The following is a 17,992-nucleotide window of genomic DNA, read 5'->3' as shown; positions in this document are numbered from 1 at the left end:
TTTGGAGAATTTCATACAAGTACTGTATTTACTGTGTTTTTAATGAAGCCAGATCTGTTAAGCGATTAAGCAGGTGTTTTTGTAAATACATATGAGTGTGTGTGTGTGTGTGTGTGTGTTTGAATATATTTCTTCTGGATCTTTTTTCTTTTTGTGTTTTTCCCCTTTCCTTTTCTTTTTCTTCCTTTTGCACTTAGTGGGTTAAAAGAATGGAACAGGATTATGCATGAGAATTAAATGACGTACTTGGGATTTTAACATAACTGGCATCGGGTTGGAATTTATGAATGGTTTACTTTATAGTATGTATTAAAGAAATACTATAGTGTTACTTAATACCAGAGAGCTGAGCATATGTGTTCTGGCATTCTAGAATGCAGATTTTTGAAACGTAACCACTCAGTGCTGTTTGGCATTCGAAGTCCAAAGGGATTTGAATGTTTATATTGTGTGACTCACTCTAAATCTAGCAGGATTTTTTTTTCTTGTATTAAAAGGAGAAAAAAAAAACAACTACTAGATTTTAACTGAGGTATTAAAATTTTCCCAGTATTTGGTCCCACAACAAGAGCTCCATTGTTAGTGTGTAGAGCTGACTGTGGCTGCCTCTGGCTCCCCGGAGGAAGAGGCACCTCACAGGGCAGATGGCTTTGGGGTTATGGCACTTGCTCAGTAGTGGTGAAATGTGACACCTTAGCAAAACAGTGCCTTGGTCAGTAAGATGGGAGTTTCTATTCCGTGCAAATGTCCTCTGTACCCAGTGCCATCCTGAAGAAAGTACATATGGTCTCCAGACAGGACTTTCTCTTTGTGCGAGAGGTACTGCAGTACCCTGACAGGAATTTCTCTGTGTGTGAGGTACAGCTGCGCCCTTCAAACCCAGTCTGGGAGTCAGGGGAAAGAAAGCACAGTACTTCCATGACTCTAATTCGGACACCACTTCTCATGATATGCATCTAACATTAGATATGTAAAATTTAGGAGAAAAGTTTCAAAACAAAAGGCAGACGTTAAGCAGGAATTCCTCGCCTCTCAGACTCTGGAGTACTCCGGGTTCTCCTCATAAGAGCCATTGTGTATGCTTTCCAAGAGAAGTCGTACATGTGCCCATTAAATCAAGAGGCTAAATTATCTTTATTATTATTATTGTTATTATTGTTATCACTATCTGGGCATGAAACCGGGGTTGGCACATCTTAGGCAAGTGGTCTATCATGAGCTTCATCCCCATCCCTACATGCTAAAATATTCAAATGTATGGCAGTTTTAAATAACTTCTCTCGATAACAGACAATAGAGCTGACTATTAAGTTTTTATTGTCAAGTTCTTGATCATGGTATCGCTCCTGCCGGGCAAGCATAATGTCACTTTCTTTATGAAGATGTATTTCCTCTGGCCATCTACTGATGCAGATATCCACCGATTGCTCATAGGAACTCTGCTGTAGTTGCTCATCAGTCTGCTTTCTGAATCTTTACCAACAGCCCTTGCTGGTTTCAGGTTCAGTCCAGCCCAGCGGTGCATTAGGAAGCTATAGCCACCCAGTCTTATTTGTTCTCTTCCTGATTCCAGAAACGTTCAATTTAGGCCACTGGGAATGTAAGATCTTGAACTTCTCAATCTGAGGCCGTTGCTAGAGGAAACAACGTAACATGCTTTGTATAGGGTTAGCCTGCTTCTGCTAACATCTTACAAATGTCCTGTTGACCTTTTGTTGGTGCTTGGTTGACCCACACTATGTCGATTTTTCTCTATATGGATTCTATATCCATAAGTAACATAATGCACTATAAATGCACTTAGAGAAAGAGGGAAATGAGTAAGGACCAGTCATTATCTCATGCCGAGATCGTCTTTGTTAAAACTTTGGTCTAAACTCGGACTTTGTTGTATTTGTTGACTATCTATCTCCCGTCTACACTATAGACCCGGATTTAGTATATTTTGCTTTCTTTTAGTCCAGATTCTTGTGGTAGCCAGAGATACAATGTAGGCACTCAATGGAGAAAGCAAGGCTCACGAGTCATAAATGGCTTAAGGTTGTCTTTGAAATATATGAATTTACTTATTTATTTACCTCTTCCCCAACAATAAGTGAAGCATGTCCTCTTTTGGCTTTAGAAATGTCTGAGGGTGTGGGCGTTGTGTCCTAGTTGGAAAATAAAATAATATGTATTATTCCTAGTAGACAGAAAATGTTAGTAAGTCTTCACAATCCAATGTTATATTCTGCTGTGACACATAGGTCTTTCTCTTGTAGATTAAATTGGTTTTATATATATTTCCCAGGTTTGTGTCAATATGGATTCTTTTTTTTTTGTTTGTTTTTTAATTTTTAATATTTTTATTACATATTTTCCTCAATTACATTTCCAATGCTATCCCAAAAGTCCCCCATAGCGCCCCCCACTTCCCTACCCACCCATTCCCATTCTTTTGGCCCTGGCATTCCCCTATATTGGGGCATATAAAGTTTGCAAGTCCAATGGACCTCTCTTTCCATTGATGGCCGACTAGGCCATCTTTCGATACATATGCAGCTAGAGACAAGAGCTCCGGGGTTCTGGTTAGTACATCATGTTGTTCCAACAATAGGGTTGCAGATCCCTTTAGCTCCTTGGGTACTTTCTCTAGCTTCTCCATTGGGAGCCCTGTGATACATCCAATAGCTGTCTGTGAACATCCACTCCTGTGTTTGCTAGGCCCCTGCATCGTCTCACAAGAGACAGCTATATTTGGGTCCTTTCAGCAAAATCTTGCTAGTGTATGCAATGGTGTCAGCGTTTAGAAGCTGCTTATGGGATGGATCCCTGGATACGGCAGTCTCTAAATGGTCCATCCTTTCATCACAGCTACGAACTTTGTCTCTGTAACTCCTTCCCTGGGTGTTTTGTTCCCAATTCTAAGAAGGGGCACAGTGTCCACACTTTGGTCTTCATTCTTCTTGAGTTTCATGCCTTTAGCAAATTGTATCTTATATCTTGGGTATCCTAAGTTTTGGGCTAATATCCACTTATCAGTGAATACATATTGTGTGAGTTCTTTTGTGATTGTGTTACTTCACTCAAGATGATGCCCTCCAGGTCCATCCATTTGGCTAGGAATTTCATAAATTCATTCTTTTTAATAGCTGAGTAGTACTCCATTGTGTAAATGTACCATAATTTCTGTATCCATTCCTCTGTTGAGGGACATCGGGGTTCTTTCCAGCTTCTGGCTATTATAAATAGGGCTGCTATGAACATAGTGGAGCATGTGTCCTTTTTACCGGTTGGGACATCTTCTGGATATATGTCCAGGAGAGGTAATGCTGGATCCTCCGGTAGTACTATGTCCAATGTTCTGAGGAACCGACAGACTGATTTCCAGAGTGGTTGCACAAGCTTGCAATCCCACCAACAATGGAGGAGTGTTCCTCTTTCTCCACATCCTCGCCAGCATCTGCTGTCACCTGAATTTTTGACCTTAGCCATTCTGACTGGTGTGAGGTGGAATCTCAGGGTTGTTTTGATTTGCATTTCCCTGATGGTTAAGGATATTGAACATTTTTTCAGGTGCTTCTCTGCCATTCGGTATTCCTCAGGTGAGAATTCTTTGTTCAGTTCTGAGCCCCATTTTTTAATGGGGTTATTTGACTTTCTGGAGTCCACCTTCTTGAGTTCTTTATATATATTGGATATTAGTCCCTTATCTGATTTAGGATAGGTGAAGATCCTTTCCCAATCTGTTGGTGGTTTTTTTTGTCTTATTGATGGTGTCTTTAGCCTTGCAGAAGCTTTGCAGTTTCATGAGGTCCCACTTGTCAATTCTCGATCTTACAGCACAAGCCATTACTGTTCTATTCAGGAATTTTTCCCCTGTGCCCATATCTTCAAGGCTTTTCCCCACTTTCTCCTCTATAAGTTTCAGTGTCTCTGGTTTTATGTGAAGTTCCTTGATCCACTTAGACTAGACCTTAGTACAAGGAGATAGGAATGGATCGATTCGCATTCTTCTACATGTTAACAACCAGTTGTGCCAGCACCATTTGTTGAAAATGCTGTCTTTCTTCCACTGGATGTTTTTAGCTCCCTTGTCGAAGATCAAGTGACCGTAGGTGTGTGGGTTCATTTCTTGGTCTTCAATTCTATTCCATTGGTCTATTTGTCTGTCACTATACCAGTACCATGCAGTTTTTATCACAATTGCTCTGTAGTAGAGCTTTAGGTCCGGCATGGTGATTCCACCAGAGGTTCTTTTATCCTTGAGAAGAGTTTTTGCTATCCTAGGTTTTTTGTTATTCCAGATGAATTTGCAGATTGCACTTTCTAATTCGTTGAAGAATTGATTTGGAATTTTGATGGGGATTGCATTGAATCTGTAGATTGCTTTTGGCAAGATAGCCATTTTTACAATGTTGATCCTGCCAATCCATGAGCATGGGAGATCTTTCCATCTTCTGAGATCTTCTATAATTTCTTTCTTCAGAGACTTGAAGTTTTTATTATACAGATCTTTCACTTCCTTAGTTAGAGTCACGCCAAGATATTTTATATTATTTGTGACTATTGAGAAGGGTGTTGTTTCCCTAATTTCTTTCTCAGCCTGTTTATTCTTTGTGTAGAGAAAGGCCATTGATTTGTTTGAGTTAATTTTCTATCCAGCTACTTCACCGAAGCTGTTTATCAGGCTTAGGAGTTCTCTGGTGGAATTTTTAGGGTCACTTATATATACTATCATATCATCTGCAAAAAGTGATATTTTGACTTCATCTTTTCCAATTTGTATCCCTTTGATCTCCTTTTGTTGTTGAATTGCTCTGGCTAGAACTTCAAGTACAATGTTGAATAGGTATGGAGAAAGTGGACAGCCTTGTCTAGTCCCTGATTTTAGAGGGATTGCTTCAAGTTTCTCACCATTTACTTTGATGTTGGCTACTGGTTTGCTGTAGATTGCTTTTATCATGTTTAGGTATGGGCCTTGAATTCCTGATCTTTCCAAGACTTTTATCATGAATGGGTGTTGGATCTTGTCAAATGCTTTTCCCGCATCTAACAAGATGACCATGTGGTTTTTGTCTTTGAGTTTGTTTATATACTGGATTACGTTCATGGATTTCCGTATATTGAACCATCCCTGCATCCCTGGGATGAAACCTACTTGGTCAGGATGGATGATTGTTTTGATGTGTTCTTGGATTCGGTTAGCAAGAACTTTATTGAGGATTTTTGCATCAATATTCATAAGGGATATTGGTCTGAAGTTTTCTATCTTTGTTGGGTCTTTTTGTGGTTTAGGTATCAGAGTAATTGTGGCTTCATAGAATGAGTTGGGTAGAGTACCTTCTGTTTCTTTTTTTTTTTTTTCCTATATTTTTTAATACGTATTTTCCTCAATTACATTTCCAATGCTATCCCAAAAGTCCCCCATACCCTCCCCCCCACACACTTCCCTACCCACCTATTCCCATTTTTTTGGCCCTGGCATTCCCCTGTACTGGGGCATATACAGTTTGCAAGTCCAATGGGCCTCTCTTTCCAGTGATGGCTGACTAGGCCATCTTTTTTTTTTTTTTTTTTCTGGTATCTTTTTTTTTTTTTTTTTTTTATTACATATTTTCCTCAATTACGTTTCCAATGCTATCCCAAAAGTCCCCCATAGCGCCCCCCACTTCCCTACCCACCCATTCCCATTCTTTTGGCCCTGGCATTCCCCTATATTGGGGCATATAAAGTTTGCAAGTCCAATGGGCCTCTCTTTCCATTGATGGCTGACTAGGCCATCTTTCGATACATATGCAGCTAGAGAAAAGAGCTCCGGGGTTCTAGTTAGTACATCATGTTGTTCCAACAATAGGGTTGCAGATCCCTTTAGCTCCTTGGGTACTTTCTCTAGCTTCTCCATTGGGAGCCCTGTGATACATCCAATAGCTGACTGTGAACATCCACTCCTGTGTTTGCTAGGCCCCAGCATCGTCTCACAAGAGACAGCTATATTTGGGTCCTTTCAGCAAAATCTTGCTAGTGTATGCAATGGTGTCAGCGTTTAGAAGTTGATTATGGGATGGATCCCTGGATACGGCAGTCTCTAAATGGTCCATCCTTTCATCACCGCTACGAACTTTGTCTCTGTAACTCCTTCCCTGGGTGTTTTGTTCCCAATTCTGAGAAGGTGCACAGTGTCCACACTTTGGTCTTCATTCTTCTTGAGTTTCATGCGTTTAGCAAATTGTATCTTAAATCTTGGGTATCCTAAGTTTTGGGCTAATATCCACTTATCAGTGAATACATATTGTGTGAGTTCTTTTGTGATTGTGTTACTTCACTCAAGATGATGCCCTCCAGGTCCATCCATTTGGCTAGGAATTTCATAAATTCATTCTTTTTAATAGTTGAGTAGTACTCCATTGTGTAAATGTACCATAATTTCTGTATCCATTCCTCTGTTGAGGGACATCTGGGTTCTTTCCAGCTTCTGGCTATTATAAATAGGGCTGCTATGAACATAGTGGAACATGTGTCCTTTTTACCGGTTGGGACATCTTCTGGATATATGCCCAGGAGAGGTATTGCTGGATCCTCCGGTAGTACTATGTCCAATTTTCTGAGGAACCGCCAGACTGATTTCCAGAGTGGTTGTACAAGCTTGCAATCCCACCAACAATGGAGGAGTGTTCCTCTTTCTCCACATCCTCGCCAGCAACTGCTGTCACCTGAATTTTTGATCTTAGCCATTCTGACTGGTGTGAGGTGGAATCTCAGGGTTGTTTTGATTTGCATTTCCCTGATGATTAAGGATGTTGAACATTTTTTCAGGTGTTTCTCTGCCATTCGGTATTCCTCAGGCGAGAATTCTTTGTTCAGTTCTGAGCCCCATTTTTTAATGGGGTTATTTGACTTTCTGGAGTCCACCTTCTTGAGTTCTTTATATATATTGGATATTAGTCCCTTATCTGATTTAGGATAGGTGAAGATCCTTTCCCAATCTGTTGGTGGTTTTTTTGTCTTATTGATGGTGTCTTTAGCCTTGCAGAAGCTTTGTAGTTTCATGAGGTCCCACTTGTCAATTCTCGATCTTACAGCACAAGCCATTACTGTTCTATTCAGGAATTTTTCCCCTGTGCCCATATCTTCAAGGCTTTTCCCCACTTTCTCCTCTATAAGTTTCAGTGTCTCTGGTTTTATGTGAAGTTCCTTGATCCACTTTGACTTGACCTTAGTACAAGGAGATAGGAATGGATCGATTCGCATTCTTCTACATGTTAACAACCAGTTGTGCCAGCACCATTTGTTGAAAATGCTGTCTTTCTTCCACTGGATGTTTTTAGCTCCCTTGTCGAAGATCAAGTGACCGTAGGTGTGTGGGTTCATTTCTGGGTCTTCAATTCTATTCCATTTGTCTATTTGTCTGTCACTATACCAGTACCATGCAGTTTTTATCACAATTGCTCTGTAGTAGAGCTTTAGGTCCGGCATGGTGACTCCACCAGAGGTTCTTTTATCCGTGAGAAGAGTTTTTGCTATCCTATGTTTTTTGTTATTCCAGATGAATTTGCAGATTGCACTTTCTAATTCGTTGAAGAATTGATTTGGAATTTTGATGGGGATTGCATTGAATCTGTAGATTGCTTTTGGCAAGATAGCCATTTTTACAATGTTGATCCTGCCAATCCATGAGCATGGGAGATCTTTCCATCTTCTGAGATCTTCTATAATTTCTTTCTTCAGAGACTTGAAGTTTTTATTATACAGATCTTTCACTTCCTTAGTTAGAGTCACGCCAAGATATTTTATATTATTTGTGACTATTGAGAAGGGTGTTGTTTCCCTAATTTCTTTCTCAGCCTGTTTATTCTTTGTGTAGAGAAAGGCCATTGATTTGTTTGAGTTAATTTTCTATCCAGCTACTTCACCGAAGCTGTTTATCAGGCTTAGGAGTTCTCTGGTGGAATTTTTAGGGTCACTTATATATACTATCATATCATCTGCAAAAAGTGATATTTTGACTTCATCTTTTCCAATTTGTATCCCTTTGATCTCCTTTTGTTGTTGAATTGCTCTGGCTAGGACTTCAAGTACAATGTTGAATAGGTATGGAGAAAGTGGACAGCCTTGTCTAGTCCCTGATTTTAGAGGGATTGCTTCAAGCTTCTCACCATTTACTTTGATGTTGGCTACTGGTTTGCTGTAGATTGCTTTTATCATGTTTAGGTATGGGCCTTGAATTCCTGATCTTTCCAAGACTTTTATCATGAATGGGTGTTGGATCTTGTCAAATGCTTTTTCCGCATCTAACGAGATGACCATGTGGTTTTTGTCTTTGAGTTTGTTTATATACTGGATTACGTTGATGGATTTCCGTATATTGAACCATCCCTGCATCCCTGGGATGAAACCTACTTGGTCAGGATGGATGATTGTTTTGATGTGTTCTTGGATTCGGTTAGTAAGAATTTTATTGAGGATTTTTGCATCAATATTCATAAGGGATATTGGTCTGAAGTTTTCTATCTTTGTTGGGTCTTTTTGTGGTTTAGGTATCAGAGTAATTGTGGCTTCATAGAATGAGTTGGGTAGAGTACCTTCTGTTTCTATTTTGTGGAATAGTTTGTGAAGAACTGGGATTAGATCTTCTTTGAAGGTCTGATAGAACTCTGCACTAAACCCATCTGGTCCTGGGCTTTTTTTGGTTGGGAGACTATTAATGACTGCTTCTATTTCTTTGGGGGATATAGGGCTGTTTAGATCATTAACCTGATCTTGATTCAACTTTGGTACCTGGTATCTGTCTAGGAACTTCTCCATTTCATCCAGGTTCTCCAGTTTTGTTGAGTATAGCCTTTGGTAGAAGGATCTGATGGTGTTTTGGATGTCTTCAGGATCTGTTGTTATGTCTCCTTTTTCATTTCTGATTTTGTTAATTAGGATGCTTTCCCTGTGCCCTCTAGTGAGTCTGGCTAAGGGTTTATCTATCTTGTTGATTTTCTCAAAGAACCAGCTCCTTGATTGGTTGATTCTTTGAATAGTTTTTCTTGTTTCCACTTGGTTGATTTCACCCCTGAGTTTGATTATTTCCTGCCCTCTACTCCTCTTGGGTGAATTTGCTTCCTTTTGTTCTAGTGCTTTTAGGTGTGTTGTCAAGCTGCTAATGTGTGCTCTTTCTAGTTTCCTTTTGGAGGCACTCAGAGCTATGAGTTTTCCTCTTAGAAATGCTTTCATTGCGTCCCATAAGTTTGGGTATGTTGTGGCTTCATTTTCATTGAACTCTAAAAAGTCCTTAATTTCTTTCTTTATTCCTTCCTTGACCAAGGTATCATTGAGAAGAGTGTTGTTCAGTTTCCACGTGAAGGTTGGCTTTCTATTATTTATTTTGTTATTGAAGATCAGCCTTAGTCCATGGTGATCTGATAGGATGCATGGGACAATTTCAATGTTTTTGTATCTGTTGAGTCCTGTTTTGTGCCCAATTACGTGGTCAATTTTGGAGAAGGTACCATGAGGTGCTGAGAAGAAGGTGTATCCTTTTGTTTTAGGGTAAAATGTTCTGTAGATATCTGCCAGATCCATTTGATCCATAACTTCTGTTAGTTTCACTGTGTCCTTGTTTAGTTTCTGTTTCCATGATCTGTCCATTGGTGAAAGTGGTGTGTTGAAGTCTCCCACTATTATTGTATGAGGTGCAATGTGTGCTTTGAGATTTACTAAAGTTTCTTTAATGAATGAGGCTGCCTTTGTATTTGGAGCATAGATATTCAGGATTGATAGTTCCTCTTGGAGGATTTTACCTTTGATGAGTATGAAGTGCCCCTCCCTGTCTTTTTTGATGACTTTGGGTTGGAAGTCAATCTTATCTGATATTAGAATGGCTACTCCAGCTTGTTTCTTCAGACCATTTGCTTGGAAAATTGTTTTCCAGCCTTTCATTCTGAGGTAGTGTCTATCTTTTTCTCTGAGATGAGTTTCTTGTAAGCAGCAAAATGTTGGGTCTTGTTTGTGTAGCCAGTTTGTTAGTCTATGTCTTTTTATCGGGGAGTTGAGTCCATTGATATTAAGAGATATTAAGGAAAAGTAATTGTTGTTTCCTGTTATTTTTGTTGTTAAAGTTGGCATTCTGTTCTTGTGGCTGTCTTCTTTTAGGTTTGTTGAGGGATTACCTTCTTGTTGTTTCTAGGGCGTGGTTCCTGTCCTTGTATTGGTTTTTTTCTGTTATTATCCTTTGAAGGGCTGGATTCGTAGAGAGATAATGTGTGAATTTGGTTTTGTCGTGGAATACTTTGGTTTCTCCATCTATGTTAATTGAGAGTTTGGCTGGGTATAGTAGCTTGGGCTGGAATTTGTGTTCTTTTAGTGTCTGTATAACATCTGTCCAGGATCTTCTGGCTTTCATAGTCTCTGGTGAAAAATCTGGTGTAATTCTGATAGGCTTGCCTTTATATGTTACTTGGCCTTTTTCTCTTACTGCTTTTAGTATTCTATCTTTATTTAGTGCATTTGTTGTTCTGATTATTATGTGTCGGGAGGTATTTCTTTTCTGGTCCAGCCTATTTGGAGTTCTGTAGGCTTCTTGTATGTTCATGGGCATCTCTTTCTTTAGATTTGGGAAGTTTTCTTCTATAATTTTGTTGAAGATGTTTGCTGGTCCTTTGAGTTGAAAATCTTCATTCTCATCCACTCCTATTATCCGTAGGTTTGGTCTTCTCATTGTGTCCTGTATTTCCTGGATGTTTTGAGTTAGGATCTTTTTGCATTTTCCATTTTCCTTGATTGTTGTGCCGATGTTCTCTATGGAATCTTCTGCACCTGAGATTCTCTCTTCCATCTCTTGTATTCTGTTGCTGATGCTTGCATCTATGGTTCCAGATTTCTTTCCTAGGGTTTCTATCTCCAGTGTTGCCTCATTTTGGGTTTTCTTTATTGTGTCTACTTCCCTTTTTAGGTCTAGTATGGTTTTGTTCATTTCCATCATCTGATTGGATGTGTTTTCCTGTTTCTCTTTAAGGACTTCTACCAGTTTGGTTGTGTTTTCCTGTTTTTCTTTAAGGACTTGTAACTCTTTAGCCATGTTCTCCTGTAGTTCTTTAAAGTCCTTCTTGATGTCCTCTACCATCATCATGAGATATGCTTTTAAATCCAGGTCTAGTTTTTCAGGTGTGTTGGGGTGCCCTGGACTGGGCGAAGTGGGAGTGCTGGGTCCTGATGATGGTGAGTGGTCTTGGTTTCTGTTAGTAAGATTCTTACCTTTACCTCTCGCCATCTGGTAATCTCTGGAGTTGTTATAGTTGTCTCTGTTCAGAGGTTGTTCTTCTGGGGATTCTGAGTATCCTCTGTCAGCAGACCTGTACAGACTAAGTTCGGCGGAGTCCCGGAGCCAAGATGGTGCTCCCTGCAGGGCAGGTCACTGTTCTCCGGCTGGGAGGGTGTCGGATGTCTGCGGCCCCAAAAGGGTGCTGCCTCAGCGGTTCTGTGGCTCCCGCCTGTCCCAGAAGCCGTCTGCCCCCGTGGTCCCCACTCTGACCTGTAGAGACTAAGCTCGGCGGAGTCCCGGAGCCAAGATGGCGCTCCCTGCAGGGCAGGTCACTGTCCTCCGACTGGGAGGGTGCCGGATGTCTGCGGCCCCTAAAGGGTGCTGCCTCAGCAGCTCTGTGGCTCCCGCCTGTCCCAGAAGCCGTCTGCCCCCGTGGTCCCCACTCTGACCTGTAGAGACTAAGCTCGGCGGAGTCCAGGAGCCAAGATGGCGCTCCCTGCAGGGCAGGTCACTGTCCTCCGACTGGGAGGGTGCCGGATGTCTGCGGCCCCAAAAGGGTGCTGCCTCAGCGGCTCTGTGGCTCCCGCCTGTCCCAGAAGCTGTCTGCCTCTGTGGTCCTCACTCTAACCTGTAGACTAAGTTCGGCGGAGTCCCGGAGCCAAGATGGCGCTCCCTGCAGGGCAGGTCACTGTTCTCCGGCTGGGAGGGTGCCGGATGTCTGCGGCCCCAAAAGGGTGCTGCCTCAGCGGTTCTGTGGCTCCCGCCTGTCCCAGAAGCCGTCTGCCCCCGTGGTCCCCACTCTGACCTGTAGAGACTAAGCTCGGCGGAGTCTGTACCTTCTGTTTCTATTTTGTGGAATAGTTTGTGAAGAACTGGGATTAGATCTTCTTTGAAGGTCTGATAGAACTCTGCACTAAACCCATCTGGTCCTGGGCTTTTTTTAGTTGGGAGACTATTAATGACTGCTTCTCTTTCTTTGGGGGATATAGGGCTGTTTAGATCATTAACCTGATCTTGATTCAACTTTTGTACCTGGTATCTGTCTAGGAACTTCTCCATTTCATCCAGGTTCTCCAGTTTTGTTGAGTATAGCCTTTGGTAGAAGGATCTGATGGTGTTTTGGATGTCTTCAGGATCTGTTGTTATGTCTCCTTTTTCATTTCTGATTTTGTTAATTAGGATGCTTTCCCTGTGCCCTCTAGTGAGTCTGGCTAAGGGTTTATCTATCTTGTTGATTTTCTCAAAGAACCAGCTCCTTGATTGGTTGATTCTTTGAATAGTTCTTCTTGTTTCCACTTGGTTGATTTCGCCCCTGAGTTTGATTATTTCCTGCCCTCTACTCCTCTTGGGTGAATTTGCTTCCTTTTGTTCTAGTGCTTTTAGGTATGTTGTCAAGCTGCTAATGTGTGCTCTCTCTAGTTTCCTTTTGGAGGCACTCAGAGCTATGAGTTTTCCTCTTAGAAATGCTTTCATTGCGTCCCATAAGTTTGGGTATGTTGTGGCTTCATTTTCATTGAACTCTAAAAAGTCCTTAATTTCTTTCTTTATTCCTTCCTTGACCAAGGTATCATTGAGAAGAGTGTTGTTCAGTTTCCACGTGAAGGTTGGCTTTCTATTATTTATTTTGTTATTGAAGATCAGCCTTAGTCCATGGTGATCTGATAGGATGCATGGGACAATTTCAATATTTTTGTATCTGTTGAGGCCTGTTTTGTGACCAATTATGTGGTCAATTTTGGAGAAGGTACCATGAGGTGCTGAGAAGAAGGTATATCCTTTTGTTTTAGGATAGAATGTTCTGTAGATATCTGCCAGATCCATTTGATTCATAATTTCTCTTAGTTTCTCTGTGTCCCTGTTTAGTTTCTGTCTCCATGATCTGTCCATTGGTGAAAGTGGTGTGTTGAAGTCTCCCACTATTATTGTATGAGGTGCAATGTGTGCTTTGAGATTTACTAAAGTTTCTTTAATGAATGTGGCTGCCCTTGTATTTGGAGCATAGATATTCAGGATTGATAGTTCCTCTTGGAGGATTTTACCTTTGATGAGTATGAAGTGTCCCTCCCTGTCTTTTTTAATGACTTTGGGTTGGAAGTCAGTCTTATCAGATATTAGAATGGCTACTCCAGCTTGTTTCTTCATGCCATTTGCTTGGAAAATTGTTTTCCAGCCTTTCATTCTGAGGTAGTGTCTATCTTTTTCTCTGAGATGAGTTTCCTGTAAGCAGCAAAATGTTGGGTCTTGTTTGTGTAGCCAGTTTGTTAGTCTATGTCTTTTTATCGGGGAGTTGAGTCCATTGATATTAAGAGATATTAAGGAAAAGTCATTGTTGTTTCCTGTTATTTTTGTTGTTAAAGTTGGCATTCTGTTCTTGTGGCTGTCTTCTTTTAGGTTTGTTGAGGGATTACCTTCTTGTTGTTTCTAGGGCGTGGTTCATGTCCTTGTATTAGTTTTTTTCTGTTATTATCCTTTGAAGGGCTGGATTCGTGGAGAGATAATGTGTGAATTTGGTTTTGTCGTGGATTACTTTGGTTTCTCCATCTATATTAATTGAGAGTTTGGCTGGGTATAGTAGCCTGGGCTGGAATTTGTGTTCTTTTAGTGTCTGTATAACATCCGTCCAGGATCTTCTGGCTTTCATAGTCTCTGGTGAAAAATCTGGTGTAATTCTGATAGGCTTGCCTTTATATGTTACTTGGCCTTTTTCTCTTACTGCTTTTAGTATTCTATCTTTATTTAGAGCATTTGTTGTTCTGATTATTATGTGTCGGGAGGTATTTCTTTTCTGGTCCAGCCTATTTGGAGTTCTGTAGGCTTCTTGTATGTTCATGGGCATCTCTTTCTTTAGATTTGGGAAGTTTTCTTCTATAATTTTGTTGAAGATGTTTGCTGGTCCTTTGAGTTGAAAATCTTCATTCTCATCCACTCCTATTATCCGTAGGTTTGGTCTTCTCATTGTGTCCTGTATTTCTTGGATGTTTTGAGTTAGGATCTTTTTGCATTTTACATTTTCCTTGATTGTTGTGCCGATGTTCTCTATGGAATCTTCTGCACCTGAGATTCTCTCTTCCATCTCTTGTATTCTGTTGCTGATGCTGATATCTATGGTTCTAGATTTCTTTCCTAGGGTTTCTATCTCCAGTGTTGCCTCATTTTGGGTTTTCTTTATTGTGTCTACCTCCCTTTTTAGGTCTAGTATGGTTTTGTTCATTTCCATCATCTGTTTGGATGTGTTTTCCTGTTTTTCATTAAGGACTTCTACCTGTTTGATTATGTTATCCTGTTTTTCTTTAAGGATTTGTAACTCTTTAGTAGTGTTCTCCTGCAATTCTTTAAGGGATTTTTGTGCTTCCTCTTTACTGTCTTCTACCTGTTTACCAGTGTTCCTTTGTATTTCTTTAAGTGTGTTATTAAAGTCCTTCTTGAAGTCCTCTACCATCATCATGAGATATGCTTTTAGATCCGTGTCTAGCTTTTCCGGTGTGTTGGGGTGCCCTGGACTGGGCGAGGTGGGAGTGCTGGGTTCTGATGAAGGTGAGTGGTCTTGGTTTCTGTTAGTAAGATTATTACGTTTACCTTTCGCCATCTGGTAATCTCTGGGGTTAGTTGTTGTCGTTGTCACTGTTTAAAGATTGGAGCAGAAGCTGTGTTCCACTCACCAGCTGTCTCAAAATCCTGTGGCGGGGGTCGTGGGTAGCTGGCGGGTGTCAGCCGACCCTGCGCTCTAGCTACCCAGGTGCTGATCCGGCCGGATGAGGCCTGTGGCCCTACTCAGGCCGGTTTCTGCTTCCCTAACTAATGCAGTCTCAGGTCCCGCACACAATTGGATTCTCAATATGGATTCTTATCTCTCTATAACCTGCACTTCCATCTTGGTGCCCACCACACTGCAGACTCTGGCTGTGGGTGTCAGTGGACTTTTGCATTCCTTTGTCTCTGTTGTGTATCTGCCATTCAATGCAGGTCAAGTCTTCAAGAACATTGATCTTGAGGGCTATCATAGTAGATTGGCAATCTTCTGTGAATCAAGCTGCCAAGTTTAAAACTTTAACTTGTCATTTGCTTTCTGTAAATTATACTGACATTTGGTTCCCTAACCACTCTGAGTCTTTTAATGATCGCTTCTTCACAGTCCAACCAAAGTGGTTGGTTATCTGTTTTATCACAAAAGTGATGATTTACTGGTATTCTCTCTCTCCTGTGACAAGACACTAGCACTCTATTCCAGAACAAAGAGGCCAGATCCCACACTATGCAGGACCTTCTCCTTGTGACAAATATTCTTGCCAGTTATGTTCAGCCAACAATATTAGATACTGCAATAATTTTGCTGGACAGCTGCGTGAGCAAGGACACAGTATGGAGGTTGGGGTGAGGAGAGAGAGAGAGAGAGAGAGAGAGAGAGAGAGAGAGAGAGAGAGATGAGTCTGGAAGCAACTACCACTTAGATTCAAAATGAGAAGTTTTGGAACTCAGAGGACTGACGATAAGAGGCGGGACAGTGTAGAATCTGGAGTTAAAGGGACAGAATTCTGCAGAATCTTCAATGTTAAATGGACAGAATAGCATTGCTATACAATATGCAGTTAGAAAGAAGACTCCAATTTGCCCTTCTTTAAAAATACTTATTATTTATTTATTTTGTTTTGGATATTTTGCCTGTTGTATATATATTTGTGATGTGTGCACAATGCCCATGAAGGCCAGAAGAGGGCATTTGGTTGAACTGAAGATATAGATGGTTGTGAGTGGCTATATAGATTCTGGGAACTGAACCTAGGTCTATGGCAAGAACAGCATATGCTCTTAACTGCTGAGCCATGTCCCTAGCCCTTACCGCTTTGGACTTTCAGCCTCCTTCCAGTGTTCCTTTGTGACAAGTCTTTGAAGATAAGAAGTCACTGGGCAAAGGAGAGCTAGACTTTATTGTCATAGGTCAGGGCATGCAAGCATAGGTTTAGATTTGAGAGACAGTAGTTTAAGCACTGTCTTAAAAAACAGTGAGGGACGATCCAACAGGAAATGACAACTCCAGAGTCTGCAAGCAAAATGAAACTTAGTGTGTTCGGAGAGCAGAAAGGAAGTAAGAGGGGCAGGAATATAGCAAGGGTGAGCTGTGAGGTGAGAAGAATTGAAGATATAAACAGGGTCTATGTTGTGAGAGAATCTGTAGATGTTGGTGAAGTGTATGGATTTTATGTATCTTTCTTTCCTCTTACTGGTTAATTCCTGTTCATCTTCATGGTTCTACAGAAGGCTTAGCCAATCATATCATATCATGTAGAATTGTGCTTGCATGACTACTTGTCTGTCCTGAGTACTGTACTATGAGCCTTGTGGAGAGACAGACTTTGTGGTCTTCATAGCACTACATTTTAACCACCTGCTCATTCCCTTAGAATGCTGCATGCTTAACTGATCGAAACAATGAACATACTATCTATTCTCTGAATCTACTTCCTCCTGGAGTCTATCCCATCAGTCTTTATAACTCAGATTTATTGTATATTCCACACAAAGGAGCTATACAGACCAAGATAGTTGTCTTAACAATATTTTTCCAGGTCTGGCAATAAATGTGCATGGATAATTGAGCATGGGGGGGTGCGGGAAGGAGAAATGAGAAGAGAGATGAAGGATAAGAGGAATGAATGAGTGAATGAATGATAGAAGGAAGGGAGGTCGGACAGGAGGAAGAAAGGGAGGAAAAGAATTAACTAAACAAATAATTGAAGCTCAAAACAGGTACTGGTGTCACCTGGAGTCAGTGATTAGGAGAAATTAGATGAATGTGTATGCAGCTCTACCTCTATCCATTAGAGTAAGATGCTAATTAAACTATGGCAAGAATAAGCCATTTTCATCTCACTCTGGAAACAAGGAGACAAATATGACATAGAGAAACAACTAGGGGCTTTATCTCAATCATAGCATGTCTGCCTAGCATGTGTGAGGCCCTGCATTCCATACTGTGCACCAAAACAAAGAAATACCTGGATAAATTATTTTTTCTTTTATTCCTCTTCCTATGTGGTTTTCTTCTCTTTTCTTGTTCCTTTATGTCTTTTTAGATATCAGTCATGAATTGATAATATCATGGAGAAGCTAAAATAGGTAAAAACTGAAGATAGCCACTAGGTTTTAAAATCAGAAAAGCATCGCTCACAGTAGAAACCATAGCTGGGGGTGACAGTGGTTTGATGTGGGCTTCAGAGAATGGACAACATCCTTAAAGGAAATTTGGCAATATTGAAAAGGACTTAATCCCTATAGTTTAAGAAGATAGAAAAAAAATATAGAAGGAAGACTAGAAGCTTCAAGAAAATTCCAAGCCAGAACAATTGAAGGATCACTTCTGCTCATTTGATTTTATGACGGAGGGAACTCCTCAATAGATTTTTGTCTTTCTGAGAAACACAAAGGAGCCTGTGCGAGTGAGCCAGTATGAGTTAGGTGGGAGGCCTTACAGAGGAGCTGTGACTGAGGCCAATCACAGATGATGGTGCACTTCTGTGGCCTGAGCCCGTACTGCTGGGGCTTACTCTTCATCTCAGCACCTATTGAGTAAGAAAAGGGGAGTAGAGAAAGGCCCTGTTGGGAATCTTCAACCAAAAGTCACAAGTGACATGGGGAAGAAGCAAGGTTGATGGTATGATACTCAGAGGGAAAGAAGGCCATTGAGGAGGGGTGCCCCCAAGGGGGATGAGGAAGAGGTCATGGGGCTGCAGGTATCGAGGTCTGATATCAGATAGTGCCTCGTGCACACAC

General features: G+C 41.0%; 1 protein-coding gene across 1 annotated transcript in view; it reads left to right on the top strand.

The window, feature by feature from the left end:
* The window catches only part of Dchs2 (dachsous cadherin-related 2), a 238,144-nt gene that overhangs the window by 165,930 nt on the left and 54,222 nt on the right, over positions 1-17,992 (top strand). The gene's annotated exons all lie outside the window — the stretch shown is intronic.

Source organism: Mus caroli, unplaced genomic scaffold (assembly GCF_978045245.1).
Source record: "Mus caroli unplaced genomic scaffold, Mus_caroli_1 scaffold_3, whole genome shotgun sequence".
Taxonomy (NCBI): domain Eukaryota; kingdom Metazoa; phylum Chordata; class Mammalia; order Rodentia; family Muridae; genus Mus; species Mus caroli.
The sequence above is the reverse complement of the archived record's forward strand: the minus strand, read 5'-3'. Positions and strand labels throughout refer to the sequence as shown.